This window comes from Vicia villosa, linkage group LG1, assembly GCF_029867415.1.
Source record: "Vicia villosa cultivar HV-30 ecotype Madison, WI linkage group LG1, Vvil1.0, whole genome shotgun sequence".
Lineage (NCBI taxonomy): Eukaryota > Viridiplantae > Streptophyta > Magnoliopsida > Fabales > Fabaceae > Vicia > Vicia villosa.
Window position 1 is genome coordinate 193,895,006 of NC_081180.1, and position 27,124 is coordinate 193,922,129.

A 27,124-nucleotide genomic window follows, 5' to 3' on the forward strand; every position below is an offset into this window, starting at 1 on the left:
GTACGTGGAAGAAAAGTTAATATTTATAGAATAAAATTAGGTTAAAATAAGAAAGGAATAAAGTCACAAATTAATCAACAATAATTGAAATTTGAAATCAAATTTGATTTGATTTCCAAACTATAACTATTTTGATCAATTTAGTAGAAATTATCATAAAATAAAAATGGAATAAAATCAATTAAATATTTTTTGTATTTTCAATTTTTTTAACTAAAAAGACATGAAATCAAGATTTAAATAAAAATAATATTTTTAAAAATAATTAAAACAAAAACAAAAAATATAATTTAAATAATAAAAGACATTTTTGTGATTTTTTGAAAAGATGAAAATAAAACTTAAAGTAAATAAATAGATAGATAGAAAAAGTTAGTAATGGGGATTCGAACCTGAGACCTCTCACCTGCAAGTCTTACCTTCTTAATAGTTGTGTCAACTTATTTATTCGAAACAAAAATCTTTGTAAAAAACCAAGTTTAAAAAAATACGGGCAAATTTTGGGGTATGACACAGTGTCACAAGACCATATTCCCGCAGAGTAATCATTTAAGAAGATATCTTCAAATGTTCTCGTCCCAACAAAGACTTAATTCCTCAACGGAGTTTATATCTTTGACACTTTCGGTTCCCCGACACTTTTCTCTTCTCCAAACAGGTTTATTCATATCTCTCTGATCCCCAATCAGGGTACATCAAAGATCAATCATCCCCAAGCAAGAATCATAAATCCCCGGCTGAGCATCTTCAAAACAGAATCAGACAACAAAATCAATGACACAAGATCTATTTTCTCAATCAAGACTGGATAAATCATATTCTGACATCATGTATCATAAACATATTCATACACCGCATACATTATCTCATAACGAATTCATACATAACACGCAAGTTTCTCATTTATTTTGAGAGGCTCGTCGCATAATACATGCATCATGACATTGCATAAAGACTAACTTTACCTTTTTCAGGATACAAGTATAAGCAGATGAACAAAATCTCCAATTTTCAAAGATCTAATTCAGTTACTACGAACGGTACTGACACGGTCAACTCTCAAAGATCTAATTCCATCATCACGAACGGTGTGGACACGATCAACTTTTCCAAAGTCTAAATCAGTTACTACGAACGGTGCTGACACGACAAGAGATCTAATTCCATCATCACGAACGGTATGGACACGATCAACTTTTCCAAAGTCTAATTCAGTTACTACGAACAGTGCTGACACGACGAGAGATCTAATTCTATCATCACGAACGGTGTAGAAACGATCATCCTTCGAAGATCTAATTCGGTTACTACGAACGGTACTAACACGATCAAAGAAAGAGACAAACTTAATCATGACACTCAATTCAGAAAAGACCACGACAACTGAGTCACGATAATGGAATCACGACAACTGAGTCACGATAATGGAATCACGACAACTGAGTCACGATAATGGAATCACGGCAACTGAGTCACGATAATGGAATCACAACAACTGAGTCACGATAATTGAATCACGATAACTGAGTCACGATAATGGAATCACGACAACCGAGTCACAATAATGGAATCACGACGATGGAGTCACCACAATGGAGTCACGACAAGTGAGTCACGATAATGGAATCACGGCAACTGAGTCACGATAATGGAATCACGACAACTGAGTCACGACAATGGAATCATGACGATGGAGTCACCACAATGGAGTCACGACAAGTGAGTCACACATCTAACCCCGGTATTCAGTTCAGAAACAATCATGGCAATGAAGTCACGACGATCGAGTCACGACAATACGACAATGGAGTCATGACAATATAGTCATTACCATTAATTCACTTCACACTCCCAACATCCAGATGGCATCTGTAAGTCCATCTCCAATAAAATTTCTCTCAAGGCCTGGATGGCATCTTCAAGCCCATCTCTGACAAAAGTCCCTACTTTAGCTAGGGCAAATTCTTGGGTATTCAAATGTCCAATCCTCTTCTACCTTCAGATTCCGACAGGCATGCATGCCAGTCTACATCTTCAGATATAAGAAAATTGAACAGGGGCAGCTGTCATACCCAAAAATTTGCCCATATCATTTCTCCTTTCAAATACTCAAAGATCCCCAATTGCTCAAAGCTACCTATCTCCTAAACAAGTGCCTCTGAACTAGGGTTTGTGTTGTTCTGAAGAAAATCAATGGATCAAAAGCACTAATGCATCTCATATGGTCTATGATGTTTCAAAATACCTCCATGACAAAATTCAAGGCTCAATTCAAAGGGTTGACCACTCAATTGCTCAAACGACCAATAATCGACTAGTTGACCTAAGAGTCAAGCTATGGTCAAACCACAGTCAAAATTTCTGATTTTTGATCAACATCCTCATTATGAAGTATCATTCATCATTTGATGAAGGATTGATCATGATCCATCAAGAAAAGCTCCAAAATCATCAAAAACCTGAGTTTCTAAATTAGGGTTTTTAAGGAGAAAGTCAACCCAACTTTGACCAACCATAACTTTCACATGGAACATCAGAAATTTTCCATCCAATGCTCAATTTGAAGGAAATTGAATTCTCTACAACTTTCTCTCTCACAAGCCAAGGCCAAAAATGCACCATTTGAGAGATATGAGCTAAAACATTATAGGTCCTTTTGAAAGTCAACAAAAAGTCATTTTTTCTCAAAGCTCATAACTTGAACATGGTAAACTCAATTGAGATGAAACCAAAAGGAGGTTTTAGAGGATATCTTGAGCTTTCTAAAATGTCCTAGAACATTTTTATATGACAAATATTGAGAGAGTTATGGCATGCACAAGTTGGGCGATTTTGAGGAATTGCATAAGATACAAAGTGACCAATATTGGATTTTTGAATTAATGGGCCTAAGATTTTCATCTCAAACATGATCCAAAGCCTAATGGGAACCTCTAAGGCCATCCTCATATTTTTTTACTTTTATTCATATTTATTTAGATTTTATTCAAATAAAAGCTAAATAAATTAAGTAAAATGCTAAAATAAATGGATCAATTTTTATGGCTTGGTGATTAATCATATGGAGGCCCAAGAATCACTTAGGAGACCAATAAATTTCGTTGGTTCTTGTTTTGTATTTATATATTTATTTATTTTGATTTTTATGCAAATTAAGTCAAAATAAAATAAAATAAATGTCAAAATTGGTGCATGATTTAATTATTCAATCAAAGATCATTCTTAGAGCTCAAGTCAATCATGCAAATTTGATTTGGAAAAGATTGATAAAAAAATAAAAAGATTTATACATAATTTTCAATCAAATTTTAATGATCAATCATATGATTTATTTCCAACTTGGTTGACCTAATAGTTCCCATATATATATGGCTAGCATATCCGTAAGAAAGAGGACGAAAAAAGGGAGAAAAGAATAGGGTTTTCAAGAGAGAGAAATATTCAAAGTTAGGGCAAAATCGTGTTAGTCACTCGAGCCAACTTCAGAGCTTTCCATTCGTCCCAATCTACTTCTGAGACACTAAAAGGTAAGTTTGAATGGATACATGAGCTTCATGCCGTTTAACAGGCGCATATCAAACTTGACATATCCATGCATGTTTTAATTTTTATATCTCGCATTGTATAGTGTTTCGATTCAATCTAACTACGTGTTTGAGTTTTTGGAATGTCTTAGAAGAGATTTGATCCATTGGTTTAAGGTTTCCATGCAAGAACGTGATTATGCCATGGCTAGGGCATAATCAAGCTTCGTCATCGTGTTCATGGTTAGAGGGGTTTTTAAGCCAAACGAGCATCGCCATTGGATTCAGGAGGGGATTTCCAGTTAACCTATGTCTTTCATGATCATTTATTCTGCGTTTTTGGCTAGTTGTCGAATTCACAGGTTTGCTGCGGAAAAAAGGGCAATAAAATCCGCAGGAAAATCGAATGTGTGGTTTGAAGAAGAAGATGAACAGTTCTTGAAGATTGTTGACCACGTGTGGAGCATTCTCGTTGGTCCGTCAACGCGGCGTCCCTCTCTCTCCAAGCATGATTCGTCCGTTCAGCCACACATGGGTCCCACTCTGAGTTTCTTTGACTTTTTCTAAATTAACATTATGCTTTATATTTATTTGTTTCTAATCATAATATAAACAAACAAGTAATGTGGCAGGGGTGGAAGCGAAAGATAGAAAGCCTCCCTAATGTCCTGGGTTCGAATCCGCCCAGTGTGTTTTATTTTAACAAATACTTTGCTTTCAGATCAAGCGCTTGCACCTCTTGCATTCTTACTATGTGTCCCCATGCGATTGCCGTTAGATCCACGTCAAAGCCAGATCATAAGGACCAAGACGAAGCTCCACCATGTACCTTCCAAAGCGCATCCACACCTGATCATAGCTGAGTTTCCTTAAGCTTTATTTTATTTTTAATTTTATAATTATCTTTACTTATTTTCTATTTTATCATAATTCTTTCATTTTTATTATTTATTTATTTATCTAATAAATTGTTTATATATATAATGTTATTATAATTATTTGTTTTAATCAAAAACTCGATTCTTCCGATTTAATCAATAAATGTTTTTAAACAATAAAAATTGTTCTTTTCGTATATACTTTTAATTAATTAATTAATTAAGAATTAATAATTAATTTTTTTGTTAACATTGATTCATTTATAAATCCTAGAATCCTCAGGTAGGTGTTATCCACTAATGCGTTTTTAAGCCTTATAAACCTTTTGGGTCACAATAAGTTTTCTTAAATAACCCTTTAGGGTTTGTAAGCTTTTTAGTGTTTATAATCAATTAGGGTTTAGATCAATTAATACACTAACCTTATTTTCTTCGTTCTTAATTTTTTCAGGGTTAATCAAAGATTCCTCCGCCTACGCACCATATCAGATCAAAAGCTAAGTCCTATTTTATATTTATTTAAAATATTCATTTTTGCTTCTTTTTATCAAATTAGGGTTTATTATCAAATGTCAATGAACTGGCTATACACTCACCCACTTTCTGTTTATTTTTCCTTTTCCAATTTTCAGGGTTAACCAGATCGATTAAAGCTCAAACCTTTGGTAACCCTGAACTTATCATCTATTTAATTATTTCTTTTTGAGGTTTGCCCACAAACCTTTTTGGCTTTAATATGTAACTGCTCCGAAGTTGTAATAGTAATTAGGGTTTAACTTTTCTAATTAACTGCGTGGTTAGTAATTCTAGGGAGTGATAACCCTGAACTGAATTAGAATCACCTAATTAAAAGATAAATTATTTTGAATCTGATCACGTGATTGTTGCACCCACACCTTTTATGGTACCTCTCTTGTTGCATGTTGTCTGTTGCCTGTTGCCTTGTGTTTTTTGCAGAATAGCCTTGTCCCTCGAATACGAGGATACCTCAGCAATGTTACCCTCAGTTCATTCTCAAGGTCATAAGTCCCTAATGATGCTGCCTTCGATTCTCCAAATATGACCTCGTCTCTCGAAGTTGCCTACGAAGTGCTGAGGTGTCCTCTGGTTGCCTAACGAAGATGGCTATTCTGATCCTTCCCTTAGACTACCTGCCCCTCTATGGCATGGGACAGTCTTATGGCGAACGATAATTCGACGACCCTTCAACCTCCAAATCAAATGACTTCCTTACCCTCTTATGGTAGGGATAGCCCTGAAAGGCTAAAAGAACATTTTTCATCTAACCAGGTAATTTACCCATAATTGCATGCTCTGGTTTAAAACCTTTTTCTACCCTTTTCTCAAAAACTTTCAAAAGCTACGCTTATTTACAAGCTAAAGTCTTATTTCTTTTCTACACTTTTTTCTTTCAAAAGAGCAAAGCAATTAAGAGCCCATGGAAAACCACGGAGGCAAAGGGTGCCTTACACCTTCTCTTTACATAAATTACCCCCCGAACTCAGTTTTTATTTAAAAGGTTTTTCCTGTTCTTTTAGCCTCTCTGATATTTGGATAAAATAAAAGTCGGTGGCGACTCTTGCTTACCGCAACATTTCAAGTAAAGTCAGTTCACCGTATTACATTGGAAAGAAAAAGGCAAGAGTGAAACATGTGAAGTGAAGGTGAGACAAAGAGATACTTAATGGTCAATACACGTGGCGCTTGAGCATTTGTTTAAAAGGTTGGAATATTGAGTTGATTATATATGAAAAAACAAAACAACCATTTTTACTATGTAAATTTTGAAAGAGTAAAGGACATTTTCGATAGAATGATGACATCATTCAATAATGGCTAGATAGTAGACTACTATTGATAGAATGAATTCAGCAACTATAAAAATATAGATCTAGGGTTGTTAAGAACAACCATAAAACAAATTGCAACAACAGTAAAGAAGAAGATTTGTGATAATTCTCTACCTTTTTCTTAAGAGACACAAGTCCTTAAATACAAGGTAGGATTCAACCCTAATGGGCTGTCCAAAATAGGGCCTAGCCCAACAACTAAAAGAAACATTAAAATATTATAAAAATAAAGATACTTAATTTGTAACAAATCCTTGAAGTCATTCGGGGTTGTTTCTAATCCTAATGGGCCTAGTAACATTACCATCCGGTCCAGCAACAACCTTGTCCTCAAGGTTGGGTGAACAAAATTCAGCATCGACCCATTGAGAAGGCCCATCCGTCTGGGAGCATTTAGGGTTCATGATAGTGGGAGACAACTCATGGCCACTTGGTGAATAAGTAACAGGCTGGCTGTTGGGGAGTGTGTCAACGACTATAACATCCAAGGGTGGAGATATTGGAGGCAGAGGATCCAAATTAATTAACGACCCATATGTGTTTGGCGTGTTGCAATTTACAACATCACGTGTTGTACTTTCTGCAAGGACAGAAGACTTAAGCTTATCATCTTGGAAGTCTAAGTCATTCACTTCCACCTCTCCTTTTGAACGTTTAAACTTATCATCTTAGAAGTCTAAGTCATTCACTTCCACCTCTCCTTTTGAATGTTCTCTCACTTGTCTTTGCATCACTTTACCGTTTCCACCACTGCTTGCAAGAACTCTCTGTGTCTTTCGTAAATCTCCCTCCTTGCTCTTACCTAGAATGGTTTCTACTTTTTTCCCGATGGGTCTTTTCATTTGCGTTTCTTCCGAAGCATGCAAGGTAATCACCGGTTCCTATCCTTTCTTATACCGATCCGGGGTCGTCCATGGTGGTAGCTGCTTCAGGTGGCTCCCAGTCCGGTGGAATCGGAGACAACAACTTTGATGGTGGTTTACCGTAAAAGGCATGGAGCTGAGAGACGTAAATGACCGAGTGGATTCGAGAATCTGGTGGAAGATAAAGCCTGTATGCAGAGTTCCCGATGCGATGCAAGATCTTGAAAGGCCCGAAGTAACATTTTGCAAGTTTCGGAGATGAATGACGGACCACCGACTACTGACGGTACGGTTGCAGTTTAAGCCAAACCATATCCCCTTCTACAAAGGTACAACCTTTACGTTTCTTGTTGCTCTGAGCTTCCATCTTCCGTTTGCTTTTGGCTAAGTTCGTCTGTAAAGCTTTCATTAAGTCCTCATGGTTTTGCAGGGAGGTGTCTAATGTGGTAACGACGGTAGATCCAGCTGTGTAGGAAGGAAACAAAGGTGGCGACCGACCATATAGGGCTTCAAATGGTGACATCTGAATCGCTGAATGGTAAGTGGAGTTATACCAAAACTCTGCCAAGTGTAAAAAATTTAACCATTTCCTAGGGTTTTCACTCGTAAAACACCATAGATAGGTCTCTAAACATCTGTTAATGACTTCTGTTTGGCCATCTGTTTCAGGGTGATTGGCTGAACTGTACTTCAAGGTCGTTCCTTGCACACGAAACAATTCTTTCCAGAAGGTGCTGAGCAATAGTGGATCACGATCTGAAACTATCAACTTGGGAACTCCATGGAGGCGGCAAATTCCGACTAAGAATCTAATGACGAGATCCTTTGTACCAAACTTAGAAGGAAGAGCTATGAAGTGAGAGAACTTCGTGAGCCTATCACACACAACGCAGATTGTTGTATGGCCCTGAGAATTCGGTAAGTGTGTAATAAAGTCCATACTTAAGTCATTCCATACTTGAGTAGGAGTAGGCAGAGGTTGAAGGAGTCCCTGTTTATTGGTTGTCATTTACTTACTTTGCTGACAAATGGTACAAGCTTTAACAAAGTTTTTGATATCGTTGTACACTCCAGGCCACAAGAAAGAAGAAGATAAACGTGCAAGTGTTGGTTGTAGTCCAGAGTGGTCGCCCTTTGGTGTACCATGATACTCAATGATGATTTTATGTCTCAGATCTGGAGTGTCAGGTATGAATGTTCTATCTTTAATATAAACCAATCCGTCTCTGTACTAAAATCTGTTTTGTGGTGCTGGATCTGTCTGAACCTTGTCCTTATGTTGTTTACCTTGCGAATCTGACTTGTAATAATATTTCAATTGATTGAGGAGGAGGGGCACAAGGGATGATATGGAGAGAAGTAGAGCCTCATGATCGTGTGGAATGCGGCTTAAGGCGTCAGCTACTTGGTTCTCCTTACCAAGTTTGTAGTGAATATAAAATTCAAACCCTTGTAATTTAGCAGCCCACTTCTATTGTTCCGGTGTTTGAATTGTTTGAACCAATAGATTCTTTAAGCTCTTTTGATCTATAAATATATAAAAATGATGACCTTTTAAGTACTGTCTCCATTTTTTTACAGCTTCCGTAATGTTAAACATTTCACGGACATAAACCGACGACGCCTGAAGTCTGGTATAGAGCTTTTTGCTGAAAAATGTGATCGGGTGGTTGTCTTGTGAAAGAACTTCTCCTATTGCAACTCCTGAAGCATCAGTTTCAAGCACGAAGGGCTTGGCAAAATCGGGAAGGGCCAGAACAAGAGTTTCAATCATCTTTCTTTATAAAGTTGTAAAAGCTGAGTCAGCTTCTGTATTCCATTGGTGAGGGGAGCGGCGAGAGAGGCTTAATGACGCACAAATCTTCTATAAAAGCCGGTGAGACCTAAAAAAACCCCTGAGTGCCGTGAGTGAGCGTGGTTTCGGCCAATCTAGAATAACTTTTATCTTTGCTGGATCTGGGGTTACACCATCACTTGAAATAACACATTTGGAGAGCTTGGCATAAAATTGGTTAGATAAAAGCAATTCTAAAACCAACTTTAAATGATGTGCATGATCAAAAATTGAAGAAATATAAATGAGTATATCGTCAAAGAAAACTAACACAAACCTTCTCAAATATGGTCGCAGCAAATCGTTCATTGCAGATTGAAAAAAACTAGGAGCGTTAGTTAAGCCAAATGGCATTACCAAAAACTCATAGTGTCCATCAAAAGTTCTGAACGCTGTTTTATGAGTGTCCTTAGGTGTTACCCGAATCTGGTGGTAGCCAGATTGTAAGTCAATCTTAGAAAATATAGTTGCCGAACCCAATTCATCAAAGAGTTCATCTATCGTAGGTATAGGAAAACGGTCACAAACTGTAACAACATTGAGAGCTCTGTAATCGATGCAAAAACGCCATGTCCCGTCTTTTTTTCTAACCAACAGCACGAGGAGAAGAATAAGGGTTGTTACTAGGTTTGATAATACCCTCATGGAGCATTTCTTGGATCAGGTTGGTCATAGCGTCCTTTTGAGAGTGAGGATAACGGTAAGGTTTAACATTGACTGGGGCAATATTGGGTAATATTGGAATATGGTGGTCATGAGGTCTGGTGGGGGGTATACCTTTGGGTTTGGTAAAAATGGCTTACTAGGAATTGATTATATGTGTGACTGCTGAAGGTAGTGTATTGGGAACAGACTCAAGTATGTTAGGAGGGTTGGGTTGGATGGGATCATCTTGTTCATGAGATGGGTGATAAAGTAAAAGGTGGATGGAGGCAATAGAGTCGGTTTGAATTAGGTGGAAAAAATTATTGTATGAGGATGGTGAGATGGGTGTTTGGTTATCAATAGTGATAGTGATGTCGTTTTTGTTGTAAGTGAAAGAGATCTTTGGAATTGAGAAATATGCCATAAGTGGTCCTAGAGTCCTTAAACATTCCATACCTAGAACAACATCCGCGCCTTCAATTGGCAGCAAATAAAAAGGAATTGAAAAAGAATTATTTTGGAGCTTAATGGGAACCTTTGCGAAGACACCTGAACAAGAAAGTTTTGATCTGTTGCCCACCATAACGGAAAAATTGGGAATTTGTTGGGTAGGGAGTTTGAGATACTGAGCAATGCGTGGTTGTAAAATATTGTGAGTACTACCTGTATCAATCAAGACAGCCACGGAAAGTCCCTTTATAGAACCATTAAACTTCAATGTCTTGAGTGAGAAGTATCCATTGGCAGCTTGAGGTGAAAGTTGGAAATAAGTGTCATCAATTTCTGAATTTAGGGAAGGAGGTTTGTTACTATCAACTAAATCTACTGTGTCCCCTGTGTCATCTTCAATTAGCAACAGAAATTTTCCAGCAGTGCATTTATGGCCAGGGATGAACTTCTCATCACAATTGAAACACAGGCCTTGTGCTCGTCGTTCTTGTAATTGCACATTGGATAAACGGAGGATTGGCAGTTTAGGAGGTTGGGCTGAGTTTAAGGGTTTGCTGGTTGGTGTAGAAATTGGTGTGGAGGATGGTGGTGGTGTTTTGGCGCTAGTTGGTGCAAATGATTTGGTAAACTTGGGCTTAAAATTGCGTATTTTAGACTCAATCAGTTTGGCAAGCCCAATAGCTTGAGAGATGGAAACTGGTTTATGAATAGCAATTTCACTTTGAATTTCTGGTGTTAATCCCGAAATAAAACAGTTTAGGATAACCTCTCTAGATAATCCAACCACTTGGTTTCCTAGTTTTTTAAATTGGGCTTGATATTCAACCAAAGAATGGGTTTGTTTTAATTTGAATAGTTTAGCTTGGTGATTAGCATATGTGGATGGTCCAAAACGCAATTCTAAGGCTTTTGTGAAAGAAGTCCAATCCAATAATTCATGATTTTGATGCATCCATTTAAACCAAGCGAGGGCCTCGCCTTTCATATAAAAGGACATCACTGACAAACGATTTTCCACAGGTACATTATAGAAAGTAAAAAATTGATCAGCTTGGAACAACCATTCTAAAGGGTTAGAACCATCAAACATGGCAAGTTCGAGTTTAGGTGTTCGAAATTGGGAAAGATGAGGGTTTTGGTGTTGTTGGGGGTAGGGTGAGTGGGAAAATTGAGGAATGGAGAATGGTTGAGATGTTGTAAAAATAGGGGGTTGTATAGTAGGGGGTCCATAAAATGGTATGTGGGAAACAACCTTTGTGATGCTGTTCGGAAAGAGTTAGAATGGGGTGGAGGTTGGCTGTTTGAGAGGGTGGTAGAAAGGACAGGAATAGTAGTATAGGGGCGTGTGAAATTTGGTGAGGATATGGGTGTGTGGAAAGTAGGAATAACTGATGTGAAATGGGTAGTCATAGGTAAATAAGGAGGGTTTTGGGTGATACCTGATGAGTTGGCAGAATGAACAGTATCACTATGAACAGTAGCGGCGGAAACAACAGTGGGCGAATGAACAGTACCATCGTGAATAGTGCCACAGTGAACAGTGCTAGAGTGAATAGTGGTTGCGGGAATAGTGACATCAGGCTGTTTTTCATCTTGAGAAGCCAACTTTGTGAGTAAACACATGATATTTTCATATATAAAATATGAAACTTGCTTTTCATTGTCCATTCTAGTATGAAGCTGCTCCATATCACAATGGGTTTTAAGGAATCTCTCATCCATTTGTTGTTGTGTCTCTTGTATAGCATTGTCAAGGTGAAGGTGAGCTGTTTGGACAGCCTCCTCTACAATTTCCTTAGGGTTTGGTGGTTTGGGGGTGCCATGAGATCAAGATGAAAGCACCAATTTGATAGAATGAATTCAGCAATTATAAAAATCTAGATCTAGGGTTGTTAAGAACAAACATAAAACAAATTGCAACAACAATAAAGAAGAAGATTTATGATCATTCTCTACCTTTTTCTTAAGAGGCACAAGTCCTTAAATACAAGGTAGGATTCAACCCTAATGGGCTGTCCAAAACAGGGCCTAGCCCAACAACTAAAAGAAACATTAAAATATTATAAAAATAAAGATACTTAATTTGTAACAAATCCTTGAAGCCATTTGGGTTTGTTTCTAATCCCAATGGGTTTAGTAACAACTATACAGAACTATAATTAGTTAGGATTCAGTACCTATCTTAAAGATTTACTGCTATGTTTGTCTTAATACATGAAATCACATATCTTGGATGGACCAGTTCTATTGGAAGTCTTCTTCACTTAGTTTGGTTTCAATGGAAATTAAATTTGTTGTGTTTTATATTATATATTCCTAACTGAACTTTTTATTTAATAATATTATAATATTATTAATCGTAACACCATATTTAAGTGATGTTCTATTTCACAATGAAAATAATCTAGAAATTAAGAATATCTACACACCAATATCTGCCACAGGTTATTGTGGTTCGCATCCTGATGAAACATTTGGTCCTAATGCTTTACCACTTTTGGATCACTTTGTTTTACAAGATATGTAGACTGATATCAGTATGTTTCTCTCATAATATCAGCATCCTAATGATTTAGTTTGATGCTAGTCTCTTTTTTCATTTACTGTGTTTCATGGTAGATGTCATCTTTTCATAATATCAAGTCATGTCTTGTGGTTGGATATTAGCTTATCAATATATGTTTTGTTTGGTGATTTAAAAAAGAAAGTGTATATATAGTTGCTTTTTTAATACTCTTTCATGCATTTTAGTTTATATCTTTAGTTTGAGTTCAATTCTGAAACTCACATCGTCTATAGTTTGCTAGGACCACTGAACTGACGGCCCTAAACCAATTCTTGATGTACCCTGCTAATGCAACACCATCTGCCAAAAATATACATGCACATCCTGATAACGACCACCCTTACCTCCTCTTAAAGCCGAATAGAACTGAACTAAAATAGATTTCTGTTGAGGAAAACCAACTGGTTCTGGTTAAGTAAGAACCGAACCAAGTCAGTTCTTTAAGTCGGTGAACCATTTCTAAACACTTGAATATACTAAACCAATTCCAATTTAATTGGTCTTTCCATAACAAAACTGGTGTTGTATCAACTTAACCAAAATGTTTATCTTAAATTAAACAAAATTTCTAAATGTAGTATTGGAAAGATTTGTTTACCAAAATGTCTAAATGATGTGATGATCTTTTGTTTACACTAACCGGCTGTGATTTAATCACTATTGATATGAATTGTGGGTCAGTGTAACAAAATATGAATAGATTGTGTTCTCTGCTAGAAATGAAGTGATGGTCAGTATTACAAAGTATGAATAAACTGTTTTCTGCTTGAAGTGATGGTTGTTTCATAATTATAATTCATTATTTTATTTAGCTTCATAATGAACATTAACATGACTAACCTGCATGACAGTTTTATTACCATTTTACTAGGATTGATATTAACGAAAAAGGAAATTTTAATTGGCTCTTCTGCTGACAAGCAACGAATCTCACCTGAAAATAAATCTTGAATGAGGCTGCCATGCCATGGAAGACAAAACTGTTATCTTGACCACATTAAATGAAGCATGGGCAGCTCCAAATTCCGTCGTTGAAGAAATTCACTCTACTCTCCATAATGCATATTCTTCATGGAAGAAATCCTGACTCCATTTGGAGTATAGTTTTATTTAAGTGTTGAATTAGAATGTTTACATGGATGGTAATATGCACTAATAAGCGGTGTTAAATTATATTACATCATGTTTTATCGTTATACTTTCATATAGATATGAAATTTGTTGTTGGAAGTTATAAAATAATAATTACCATAGTGTGTTCTAATGTGACGAAAAATGGGAATAAATTTTTTATTGTTGCATAAATTTGTTTTTTGAATTCAAATTTACAACATTTCATGAAGGGGTGCCTTGTGTCATTATAGATGAACCATTGCAATATATGGTGAAAAGATGTTGTTTCATCAAGAGTTGTAAACTTATGAAACAACACATGCATGACCTATAAATACACATTTATGAATCCAAAATGAAATACACAAAAATCATAGATTCTCTTTCAGATTCTCTTCCTTGCATTCGAGTTTTTCGTCGGTCTTACGCAAACTCGACAAAAGGCTGAATTATCCTGGGTATTCCCGCGTTCCAACTCTAAGACATATTGAGAGTGCTTGAAATACTTAAAAGGAAAGTGATTTCGTTCACGGTTCTAGCCTCGATTCCGTTTTACTTGAATTGATTTTTCTAACAATCTTATAAGTATTTGAAATAATGACAACCGAAGCTTCTGCATCAAAAATCAAGAACACAATAGGAATCAACATTATAAATCCCGGTACGTTCTTAGTATTACTTCAAATTAGAGGACTGTGAAAATTATAATATTAAGATCTTAAAATGAAATTACTAACGGTTGACTATCAATATTATGATATTTCGGCAATAGGTATTCGATAATATTTTGAATTCGCAATATATAGAAATATGTCTCTGTATCGATGATGACACAACAATTTAAAAAAATTTCTTTACGTTTTGACATATACACATATGTACGTATCATAAACTGTAATTGCTAGAGAGTAGAATAATGCGTAATACGGAAAGTATGAAGATACATTAAATTGAATACACATGCTACGACGTGTATGAATATATAATTTACATAAGAAACTTCACCATTTTATGTTTATTTTGATAATATAATTTTTAAATGATATTATATTTGAATTGTTAGAAAAGGATGTATATGGTAAAATAAAATATATTTCTAATATGTTGTGGCTTTTATATTTTATTGTGACTTATGTGAATATGAATACTGATGTATTTTCAAGCTTATTCCATCACGGTAAAAAATAAATTATACAATTAATTTTGTGAAAAGCCATTATAGAATTATAACTTATGATGTATGTTGTTCATGTGATTGCTTAACTTAATATATAATATATAATTTGTTACATTTCTTATTTATTGGTATTAAAATAAATTCTATTTTGAATTGAATTCTAAAATTATTTATCAAAGTAGAAATTGTTAATCATTAAAGTGATCAAATTAATTAAAATTTATAATTTAAAATTATACAATTGAATTATGATCTATATGCTATGTAAATCGTTTGTGTTCGATGAAATTTATTATTATAATATAAATATCATCTGAAAGTGGATAATTGATTTATATAAATTTCTAAATTTGGAATTTAAATATAACTATTGAATTCTAAGATGTGAAATTTTGAGAACCTTATCATGGAGGATAAGGAATTCGAGTTTCCCACAAATAAAGAACCTCGTGAGGAAGGTTCTCAACATATTACTGAAACACAAACTAAACTTTTTTCATGGATTGTTGAAACATATTCCGAACTAAGGATAAGTTAGAGAGTCCGAAATGCTAAGGATCTAGGACCGAGCAAAACCGCTTTCCATTTATTTCTCTTATGTAGAAGGAAATATTGAGGGCTTTGTTCGTAATATTCCTATTATTATTCAAGTGGAAAATGATCCTAAGATTTACAAGGAATAATTTCAACTATTATTCTTCAAGTGGAAGATGATCCTAAGATTCACAAAGAATAACTTCAAAGAACTCATTCTTTTGGCATGATGTTATCCAAGACGAAATAGATTCGATAATGTCAAACCATACTTGGAACTTGTCGATCTACTTAAAAGATTAAGATCCATTGGATGCAAATGGATGTTTAAAAGGAACAGGGATGTCAACGGGGCAGATATTGTTCGGAGGATGCTTCTCCACTCCCCGCCCCGCCCCTAAATTTAGTCCCCATCCCCATCCCCAATCCCCGCCACGGGGGAATATTTCCCTCCATCCCCATCCCCACAGATCCCCATGGATATCCACGGAGATCGAATTTTAAGAAAATTTCTACACTTTTTGATCAAAACTATGACACTAGTATTTTGTTTTTTTTTACCGTATTTTTTAAAACGCATATATTTGCGTCTTTATTTTATAAAAAAAATCAAAATACATCTTGCATCAATAATAAATAAAAAAAAAAGCAAAAGAACTTGATGTTGCTAATATTTTTTATGTAAAAATAAATAAATAGTAACATAACTTCTTGCTACCGTGCTTCCACTAATTTACTACCACAATACCGATGTCGTCCAGCGTAAGTGGTTGATTATGTGTGACAAATCTATAACTTCTAATGACTCTTCATTTTCTAATACATTGTAAAATTATATAATTATATAATATATAAAATATATAAATTAACATATATCTTCGGAGTCGGGGAATCCACGGGGACGGAGGATACTTTCCCAATCCCCGCCCCAAAGTGTTATCGGGGGAACTTTTCCCTCCATCCCCATCCCCACGGGGAAAAAAATCCCCAACTTCGGATATCCGCACAGATATTCCCCACAGGGATCCCCATTAACAGATGCAATTGACATCCCTAAAAGGAAGTATCATAGTGATGGTACACTAAACACTAACAATGATAAATTAGTAGTCAAATGGTCTAGACAAAAGGAAGATGTTGATTATTTCAACACATATGCACTAGTAGCAAGCACAATAAAATTTAAAGTTTCTTTTGCATTAGTTTTATTGCAAGACCTTATTGTTCATCAAAATGTGGTCAAAAACTAAATCCCTAAATAGAAATCTCAATGAGGGGATTTACATGGAGAAATTAGAAGGTTATATGCTTCCTGGTAATGAACAAAAGATTCAAAAATAAAAGAGGAGACACACAACTTAGGGGGAGACTTTGAATCTTAGCAAAATTCAAAGAGTTTGTCATCATCAAAAAGGGGGAGATTGTGAAGAATATATCTTATATCTAGTTTTGATGAAGGCAAAGACTATCAAAGAATAAAAGGATCAAAAGTGTCATGCACATCAAAGATGAAGTTGATCAAGAAGGTTGAACATAGAAATTCAAGTGAATATTTGAGACTAGAGAACTTAACTAAGGTACTCATTTCAATTTATACTATACTACTTTAAATTTCTCATAATTTTACCTCTCACTTCATCTAAAAAACCTTATTGCATCATCAGGCATGATTATCTAAAACCTTCTTCATCTACATCTTGTGACAAGTGTTTGTACACAAAGTTGTGTGAGAATTTTGTGATATTCCTTTGTCTCTATGTTAATTACATATTGATCATTAGAAATGAGATGAATTGAATTTTAGATACAAAGAGGTTTCTAGCTTTCACATTCAAGATGAAAAATCTTGAAATAGTGGACACTATTTTCGATCAAAGTAAAGCGAAAGAGTGGGGGTTTAAAACATAGTCAAACACACTATATTGGGAAAACTTCCACATTCAAGATGAAATATCTTGGACTACTTGACACTTTTTTGGGGATCAAAGTAATGCGAAAATAGTGGGGGGTTAAGAACTTAGTCAAATATACTTTGTTGATAAAGTTCTTGATAAGTTCAAACTGTCACGTTTCAAAAGTGAATATTCAATTTGATCTTAGTGTTAAAATGATGATGGAAGAGTTATGGCTATATTAGAATACACAAGTGAAATTGGTTTTCTAATGCAATGTACTATATGCAATATAATAGTTGCAATTAGTAAATGAGTAGATTTACTAGAAATCCAAATAGATAGTATTTGAAGGCCATCACAAGGATTTTCGATTATCTTTTAAAGAAAACAAAATCTTGACCCCCATCATGGTAGGTTTCCTATCATATTAGAAGGATATACCAATATGAGTTGGATATCAAGTGTTGGAGATCATAAATTTACAACTGAGTGGATATTTACACTAGTTGGAGGTGAGATTTCTTGGAAGAGCAAGAAACAAACATGCATCACTCTCTTGACCATGGAGCCATGGTGTGTGGATCTTGCTTCCACTAGTCAAAGAAGTTAAATGGTTGAGGGACCTTCTGTCAGAAGTTCCATTGGCTAAATATAGTGTTTCAAAGGAGTTAACACAAAGTGTTAGTCAATCTAATTTAGCAAGAGAATTCAGATAAGTGTAAAATAGAAAGTCTGGGCACTGAGGCCTTAGACATTCGTGAGAAAATTGATTAAAGATGTAATCATTTACTCGCATATATACGATCGATCTATAATTTGGGAAATTCATTTACTAAGCCACTGGGCAGAGACTTAGCAAAAACAACCTCGAGAGGTATGGGGTTGAAACTCCTTGAGTAAGAGTTCTGACAGCGGAGGTAACCCAATCTTAGGTTAACAGAACATTAACCTCAAGATTTTAAATGGGTAACAACAAGTCGTTGATTTGGATAATTTTTGAACATTTCGTGATAATGTTGATCTTAAAACGAGGGTTGAGTTTTATTTTAAAACTCTTAATGAAGTTCAATACCGAGGGTATGTGTCTCGTGGAAAAGGACACTGTAATACGGTGAACTGACATTATTTGAAATGTTGTGGATAGCAAGAGTCCCCACCGACTTTTATTTTATCCAATATATAGAAAGGCTAAAAGAACAGGAAAAGACCTTTTAAAAAGATTTTGAGTTTGGGGGGTAAGTTATACAAAGGGAAGGTTTAAAGCACCCTTTGTATCCATGGTTATCCATGGGCTCTTAATTGCTTAGCTCACTTTGTTTTCAAAATGTTTGAATTTTTTGAAAAGTAGTGTGTGAATAGAAATTTGAATAAGAACTTTAGCTTGTAAATAAGCGTAGTCTTTTTGAATTTGATTTTGAAAAGAAGTGGAAAAGTATATTGATTTGAATTTGAAAAAGAGCAAGCAATTAAAAAGCAATTACCCTTAAGTTATAAAAAATGTTCTTTTAGCTTTTCAGGGTAAAAGGGTCTATCCATACCATGGGAGGGAAGGAAGTCTTTCAATTGGATGTTTAAGGGTCATCGAGGATAATCGTTCGCCACAAGACTGTCCCTACCATAAAGAGGGCAGGTAGTCTAAGGGAAGGATATAATAGTCATTTAATAGTTTTAGGCATCATGCGAGGATACCTTAGCAATAGGGACAAATCATTTTTATAAGGCAACATTGAGGGAGTTTCAATAACTTTGAAGGCAACATTTGCTTTAGGTATCCTCGGAATCGAGGGACTTGACTATTCTTAGGCAACAAAATTAAGGCAACAAGGCAACGGTAATAAGGCAACAAGGCAACCAGAGGGGTTACCCTAAAGGTGTGTGTGTGTGGCACAATCAGGTGGTTAACTTCGATGATATTTATCTTGTAATTAGTGATCTAAGTTATTTAGCAGGCTTGTACTCCTTAGGATTACTAACCACAACAATTAATATTACAGAAATTAAAGGCAGAAAATAAATTCCTACGCTATTACAATAAACACCTGCGGGGAAGGGGAATTACAATAAAAACCTGTAGGGGAATGCAGAAATTAAAAGGCGGAAAGTAAAGGCAGAAAATAAAAGGATCAATAATCGGTATAAACATCTTCGAATGCCTTGATCTTCCTCGAACCCTTGATCAACTTTGAAAGGAGGAAAATAAATAAGGGAGAATAGTGATTAGTAATCATGATGAAAACAGTTGATCAGAATAAAATCAGGGTTTACAAATATTAAAATAATTAATTAGCCAAAAATTTAATTATTACCCTAAAATAATTACTAGCTTAAAAATCTTAACTAATTATTTAACCTAATTAATTTAATAATTAATTTAATCATAATTAATTTAAAATTATCAACTTAAATTAATTAAAATTACATTTATAAAAAAAAGGAGGTTGAAATTCAAAAGAATTAGTAAAAAAACTAAGCAAAAGTAATAAAGAAAAGATTTATGTAATAATAAGAAAAATTAAGGGAACTTAGCTTTTTTGATCTGGAGGTGCGTTGGCTGAAAGATTTTGATTAACCCTGAAAATTGGGCACAAAGAAGAAAAATGTTAGTGCATTAAAGATCGACAAACCTAATTGATTAAGACAAACCAGATTATAAATAAAGGCAAGGCAAAAAGTTTTGAAGAGGGGGTAAACCCTGATTTTTAGGGAATGAGGTTTTATGAGGAAAGTCACTAAGTTAATGGACGACATCTACCTAAAAACCTAAGGCTACTAGGGTTTCTAAATGAATCGAGGCTAACAACCCTAAAAATTATTGGTTTTTTTAACCTAATTAATTTTAAAATTAGCTAATCCTGATTAAATTCTTCATTTATAAACCCTAATTTATTTGCTTATATTAAAATTATTAATTAAAAATTAAATTAATATTATTAATCAAAACCTAAATTAAAACTAAGTTAATTAAATTATTTATTCTTTAAAAAAAATAAAATAAACTAAAAATTAATAAGCTAATCGTTCTTTAATTTAAATTAACTATTGTAATACAATTGTTGATTTTATACGATTAAAGAAAAAGGATTTGGTAGTTGAAAAGAAAATAAAACCAATTAGAATAAAAGAAAAAATAAAAAGAATTTAGGAAAGGAAAAGAAAACTTAGCTCTATGGATCAGGCGTGGATGGCTTCTGAAGGTCCATGATAGTCCTACAAGCTGGTGGGCGTTGGATATATAGCTGGGTTGATCAAACGATGCTACTATGAAGGCGTATGATAGTCCTTCGCTTGCTGGACGCACTGGATCTGTAGCCAGGGCAATCTAAGAAAAAATTGGCAAAATTTGTTGAGAGTGGGAATCGAACCAGGGATGGTTGGGGTCATGGGCAAAACATGCTACCAACCACGCTGCATGCTATAGATGTTAACATAATGGATAGCATAATATATGAGCAAAAATAAAATTCGAAAATTATTTAAAATCAGGCAACGCGCGCAAGGGGGGGGGGGGGGGGCTTCGTCTTCCCCGTTCATGTAACACCCGTATAATTTTAATATTAATTTAATTTGGAATTTGAATTAATAATTAGAATTATTAAGGATTTTGTGAAAATAATAGAAAAATAATGGTTTATGGCATTTGGGCCATGTGAGGAAATAGTAAAAGAAGGGGGTGTGATATAATAATCCTTTTATTAATTTTATTATTATTTTCATAAAACAATTGGATTTGGGAAACAAACAAAGAACGTGAAAGAACACAAGTTTTGGGAACGAAGAACGTGAAGGAGAACTGAAGAGGGAGAGACCAAGGATCAAGAAATCTTGTCTAAGGTAAGGGGAGACTCTCCATTTAATCTCTATTATCGTATTATGGATGATAGTATGGATTAGGAGTATTGTTTGGATTAATTGATTTTATATTCTGGATTTTCTGTTGGTGTTCATCATTTAGATTGGATCTATGGCTGTTAATTCCCTAATAACTGAGTAGAATTAGGTTGTGATGAGTAAAATCGAATATAGAGTCATATGCTATTGATTGTTGGGTAGATTATGTGCTGTTAGAATGTGAAATTTCTGGTTTTGAGACCCAAATCGCAGATTATGCAGGTGAAATCGCGAGGAAGACGAATGGGTAAGTCGTAGGTTCTGAGAACTACTGCTCATTTACGTATGGTACGCGTATGATACGCGTATGGGGGAGGTGGTACGCGTATGGTACGCTCCCCAATTGTGCATCAGAATGCACTTCCTGCTCGTACGCGTATGATACGCGTATGGGGCTTGGCTGGTACGTGTATGCTTGGCTGATACGCGTATGTGTCTGTTTGGTGTGGTTTTTGATTCTGTTCGTACGCGTATGATACGCGTATGGCTTGTGCTTTATGGAAAATTGGCTCTGTTGGTACGCGTATGGTACGCGTATGGCCAGCGTGACTTGCAGGTTTTTGCTGTTTTGTGATTTTGAAAGTTCGAAGATGGGTAAATTTTAAAATGCTGATCTGTTTGGAATGATGTTTGATTTATGATGATTAGAATGAGATAAATCGTATGCACTACAACACGCAAGGCCTTTAACAGCGCTTTTTTTGGCCTTTAACAGCGCTTTAAAGCGCTGCCAAAGCCAGCGCTGGCATAGGCTACGAAAGCGCTTTTAAAAGCGCTTTAGTAGACCCCCCTATAAGAGCGCTTTTTTCTGAAAAAGCGCTCTAGTAGGGTGACCTATGAGAGCGTTTTTCTTGAAAAAGCGCTTTGGTAGGCCTACTTTAGAATGCTTTTTTTTCTTTTTAAAGTAGCCCTACGAAAGCGCTTTTCTGGAAAAGCGCTTTCGTAAGTGTCTATTATTTTTATAACTTTTGGCAGCAATATTTCAGAACCTGTAATTTACCATTTTTTGGCAGTATTTTTTCATGAAACTATAATTTATCATTTCTAAAACTGATTCTTACACCATCACATTATATATATACCATTATAATCGATATCGATTATATACAAAAAAAATCATTATATTATATACCATTAATGTAAATCAAAATACATATATACATATTTCTAAACCAAAACAACTAAACCAATTCATATTACATCATAACAATAAGTAAATCAGATCTAAGCAACTAAATCGATAGACTAAGCAGTAGGTGTACAACTTTAGCATTAAATAGTTACAAATAGTTGGAGCCACACCTCATATATTATACACACTAAAAATGGTGCAAAACCCTGCATTGTTTAGGACTTCCTTGAGATTGAAACAACTTTTCACTCTTCATTGATTATGCATCCTTTTGTGCAAAACCCTGCATTGCTGTTTAAAATCAAAAACATATTAGAGTCATCACGAGGAAAGCAGATTATCATGAAATCTAAGAAAATTCAATCTTAAAAGGTCCATTATCTATTCTAAATATTTTAGAAGGAACATACTTCAACCAAACAAAAATTCCCTTAAATGAAAATGTAAACTGCAATTATAAGCTTAAATAAAAATTTGAAATTAAAATGAAAGTAACCAGTTCCACTAAATACAAACATAAGGTTGAAATTATTGGAATCACTACAATTATCGGATTACTCTATTCAAAATGAAAGTAAAGAGTTTCATATAGTTACCACGAATATCACGATCTATATCTAGGGAGTCTAGTGCGTCTATTGCACAAATGTCCATGCTTCCAATGCTTCCCACACTCATAGCAGGAGTTACATCCACACCTGAAAATATATAATCATTATAAATAAACTTCCATCAATATAATGTAATAATAATGAACTATATAGATCTAACAAAAAATTAGTTTAAATGATTAAGGATGAACAAGAGAAGTTATTAAGATATACAAACATGCAAGATATACCGTAAGTGGTTTGCTAAAAGGCCAATCAAAATGTCTACCAACCATGAACTAGAACAATCAATGATAACACACAAGTACTATTTGCGGCATTTGGCTTGTTGTCAACCAGTTACATCAAACATACAGCGAACCATATTCATTCACGTACTAAACCACCATTGGTGATCAAACTCGGTAATCAAGCATATTTATTAAGACATTTAACATTAAAGCAAGGAAAACAGACAATACACATTAAGGAAGTTCTCATAAGTTTGAGCCACAAAACACCCACCTCTTCAATCAGGAACTCACAACTCATTTTTTCTTTCCTATTTCAAGTGACATATTGTAGATCCCTCGACCCTGAACAAAAGGTATAGAACAATGTCTAAAAGGACACCAAGTCAAAGATAACTTCAAATTCGGAAATTTAATACAATACAAAGATTTCTAACTTACAATCAGAAACAATGAAACAATCAAATATTCTGGAAATACTTTTGCTTCTCAACAATTTTCACTCGTGGTCTAAACTAGGGGTGTTCATGGTTCATGAACTGCATTGAACCAAACCATATTTATGGTTCGGTTCAGTTTGCAATAACCATTTCAATAAAAATCCAGTTAACTGCTAAAATGGTTTCAATTCAATTTGAAACTAGTTTAGAACCAGTTTATATTTATAAACTAGTTTATAATCAGTTTGCAATTTTAAACCAAATCTATATTTTAAACTCTTTTAAAACTAATTTATTTAATTTCATAAAAAAATTATATTAAATTTTTTTTTAGAATACATATTTTTTAAAAAACAATTTTTTTATTTTCATAAAAAAAATTATTCTCATATTTTTTTTCAAAAATTTTATTTTAGGGAGAAAATATATTTTTATTTTAAAAAAAACGTTTTTTATTTTAGATTTTTTTTCAACACTAACATCCATCTACCATTTTCAACTTGATCCAACTCTAGATCAAAACCATAATTCTCAAATTCAAAATGCAAAAACTGACACTTCAAAAAAAAAATATACATACTTATTATACATACAAATTATTCTCAAATTGGATTAATTAACGACATTAAGATATATAACAAGTTATTTAATGAAAAACTCAAATTCTTAAATATGTGATGCAACTTCTAAGAAAAAAAAAAGTGATGCAACTAGAAAATTAATGAAAGAATAAATTAAAATCACTGATAATAAAAGAAAATACTGATTTTCATTAGATTTCAATTTCAATCCATGTAAATTGAATATGCTTTGATTCATAGACACGTCAGAAAGATTTAAGTAGTGAGAGTAAATTTATACATAGATTTATAATATTAAAAATACAATATCATTTATTTAAATATAAATATTTCTTAATAAGTTCATAATTTCAAAATGTAGTGATTTATTTATTTTAATCACTGTAACAATAATTTTTGTAAAATATTTTCTGCATATATTAGCAACTTGCAAATGATTTATCTATCATGTAATTTTTCATTTGATTTTTGAAAATATTCATAGCAAAAAAAGTTACACGTTATTGATTTAAAAGTTAAAATGAAGAAATTCAAAGCTAAGACCTCCTTATAGAAATAGACATTAGACTAGTGTACTTGCCAATTGCGCTCCCAAATTGTTTTCCTTATTAATTATTATTATTATTATTATTATTATTATTATTATTATTATTATTATTATTATTATTATTATTATTAGTTTGAAAACTAATTCATAATATATTTTTTTGGTTTCCAAAACCTCATAAAAAGTTTACTAAATTAATGACTGGTGTCCAAGAAAAAAATTGAAAGGGAGGACATGTTATCGAAGTAATTTTTTAATTTAACATAGGTGTAGGTACTATTACATATGCATGCATATAAATATTTTAGAAACTTTGTGGGGTCATCTGCCCCCGTAGACGCATAAATTATTTTCAAGATTATTTTTTAAAAACAATGTTTTATTTTTATTTTTGGAATTTTTTTTTATTTTTGAAGAAAAATATTATTTTTTAATTTCATAATTTTTTTACTCTTTTTATGAAAAAATTAATTTTTATAATTAAATCAGTTTATAAAATAAAACTGGTTCTGAACCGGTTTTAAACTGAATTTGAATTGTGTCAATTAAATGGTTCAGTTCATTAACCATTTAAGTGGTTCAGTTTTTTTATGGTGCAATGCAATTCAGTTCAAGTATACAATCCAGTTAACCACATTTTTGGACACCCCTAGTCTAAACGGCGGTTCAATTTACGACATCCTGCATAATCTAGTATATACTCGTCAATGTTCTCTTAAATATTTCTCACTATCACAATGCACAACCAACAAATACCCGAACAGAAAATGAACCATCATTTATTATTCAGTATCCCCATTCAATCAATTCAACAAACAGTATACATACACCCACTACCATATTCTTAACAACATCAACAAAAGGCACTCCCACACACCAAAACAACATCAATTAAGAATCAAAAAACTCAACATTATCATCAATCAACCTTAACAACTTCCAACATTCCAAGAACACCATACAGTAAACATCAAACACAACCCCAATCGCCACAAAACAAAACCCAACCTAAAACGATACATCAATAGGGGTTAATCGAATCAAAGTATGCAACGAATCTAAGAAACGAAGATAAACGAAAGAGAAAGAATGACCTGAAGAGGCGAGGTGGCATAAGTGATGTAGTTACGAATGGCACCTTGAGTGGTGATACGGATCTCATTTTCGTTGATGGGGGAGTCTAGTTTGGGTTTCTGAACCTTCTGGTACCTATCCATTGATAATCGAAAAGTGGAGAGAGAAAGAGGTAGAGAGAGAAGGGGGTGCAGAAAACCCTATCCATATCCCAAACGTTCGTCGAAGTCAGAAGCTGTTGGTGTTGGAAATAGAGGGAATCCGAAAATAGAACACGGTTGGCTTGCAATTGCTGTTTGTGGAGAGATTGTTGACGTTGGCTTAGGATGGTGTTGCCGAAGAGAAAGTTGAAAGTGAGTGTCGCTGAAACGTTGAAAGGTGTTGAATGTTAATGAAGCTAGGGATTTGGACGGTGAGACGAGAGGAAGTATGAAACAAAGGGGTTTTTGTTAGTACAGGGAGGTAAGCGGTGATGGTTTCAGAACAGAATATGGAGGTGGTGGCAAGGATGTAAGGCGGAGGTTTGGGATGGAGGTGTATCGGGTGAGATGTGTTGAAGTTACGGCAATGAGGAAGATATGAAGAGGGTCGCGGATGGGGTTTAATATGAAATGGAGGTTAGAGTTATAGTGGGATTGTGGATCGGTGAGAGAGTGTGAAAAGATGGAAAAGATGAGAGAGAACAATGAAGAAATAAATAAAACGCGTGTTTTGTTTTCAGAAATTTTATTTTTAAAAAGGGCTACCAGAGCGCTTTTCAAAAGCGCCTTCATAACATCACCTATCAAAGCGCTTTTAACCTAAAAGCGCTTTCGTAACCTACTCCCTATAGCAGCGCTTTTAAAAGCACATTCATATCCCAGCTTATAGCAGCGCTTTTTCAAAGCGCTTTCATAGGGTCCCCTATAGAAGCGCTTTTTTTCCTTGTTTTTTAATTTTGTTTTTAGCGAAACCTATGAAAGCGCTTTTGTCTAGAAGCGCTTTCGTAGGTGTGCTGCTAAAAGCCAAATTTGGCGTAGTGATGATTAATTGATATATGATTTTATTGAATGATGCAATTGTATATATATATATATTGAACATACTTGTTAATGATGATGATGATGATGAATGATGATGATGAATGAGTATAGATGATGCTACTCATAGTATGATGATGATGATAGTATGTTATGTAACACCCCGTTAATTCTTGTTTATTAATTTAATTATTTTTTTAATTAAATTATTAGAATTAATAATTTTTGGGAATTATTTGGAAAATGATGAAATATTGGCATTGGGCTTAGAGT

The 27,124-nt window shown here is 34.2% G+C and overlaps 1 long non-coding RNA gene across 1 annotated transcript; it reads right to left on the bottom strand.

Moving 5' to 3' along the window:
- Positions 1-22,367: 22,367 nt before the first annotated feature.
- On the bottom strand, positions 22,368-26,522 carry LOC131621552 (uncharacterized). Its single transcript, XR_009289624.1, has 3 exons — positions 25,853-26,522; positions 22,946-23,047; positions 22,368-22,640 (listed from the first exon to the last, which is right to left on the bottom strand). It is a non-coding gene; the product is annotated as an uncharacterized LOC131621552 (long non-coding RNA).
- Positions 26,523-27,124: the final 602 nt, after the last annotated feature.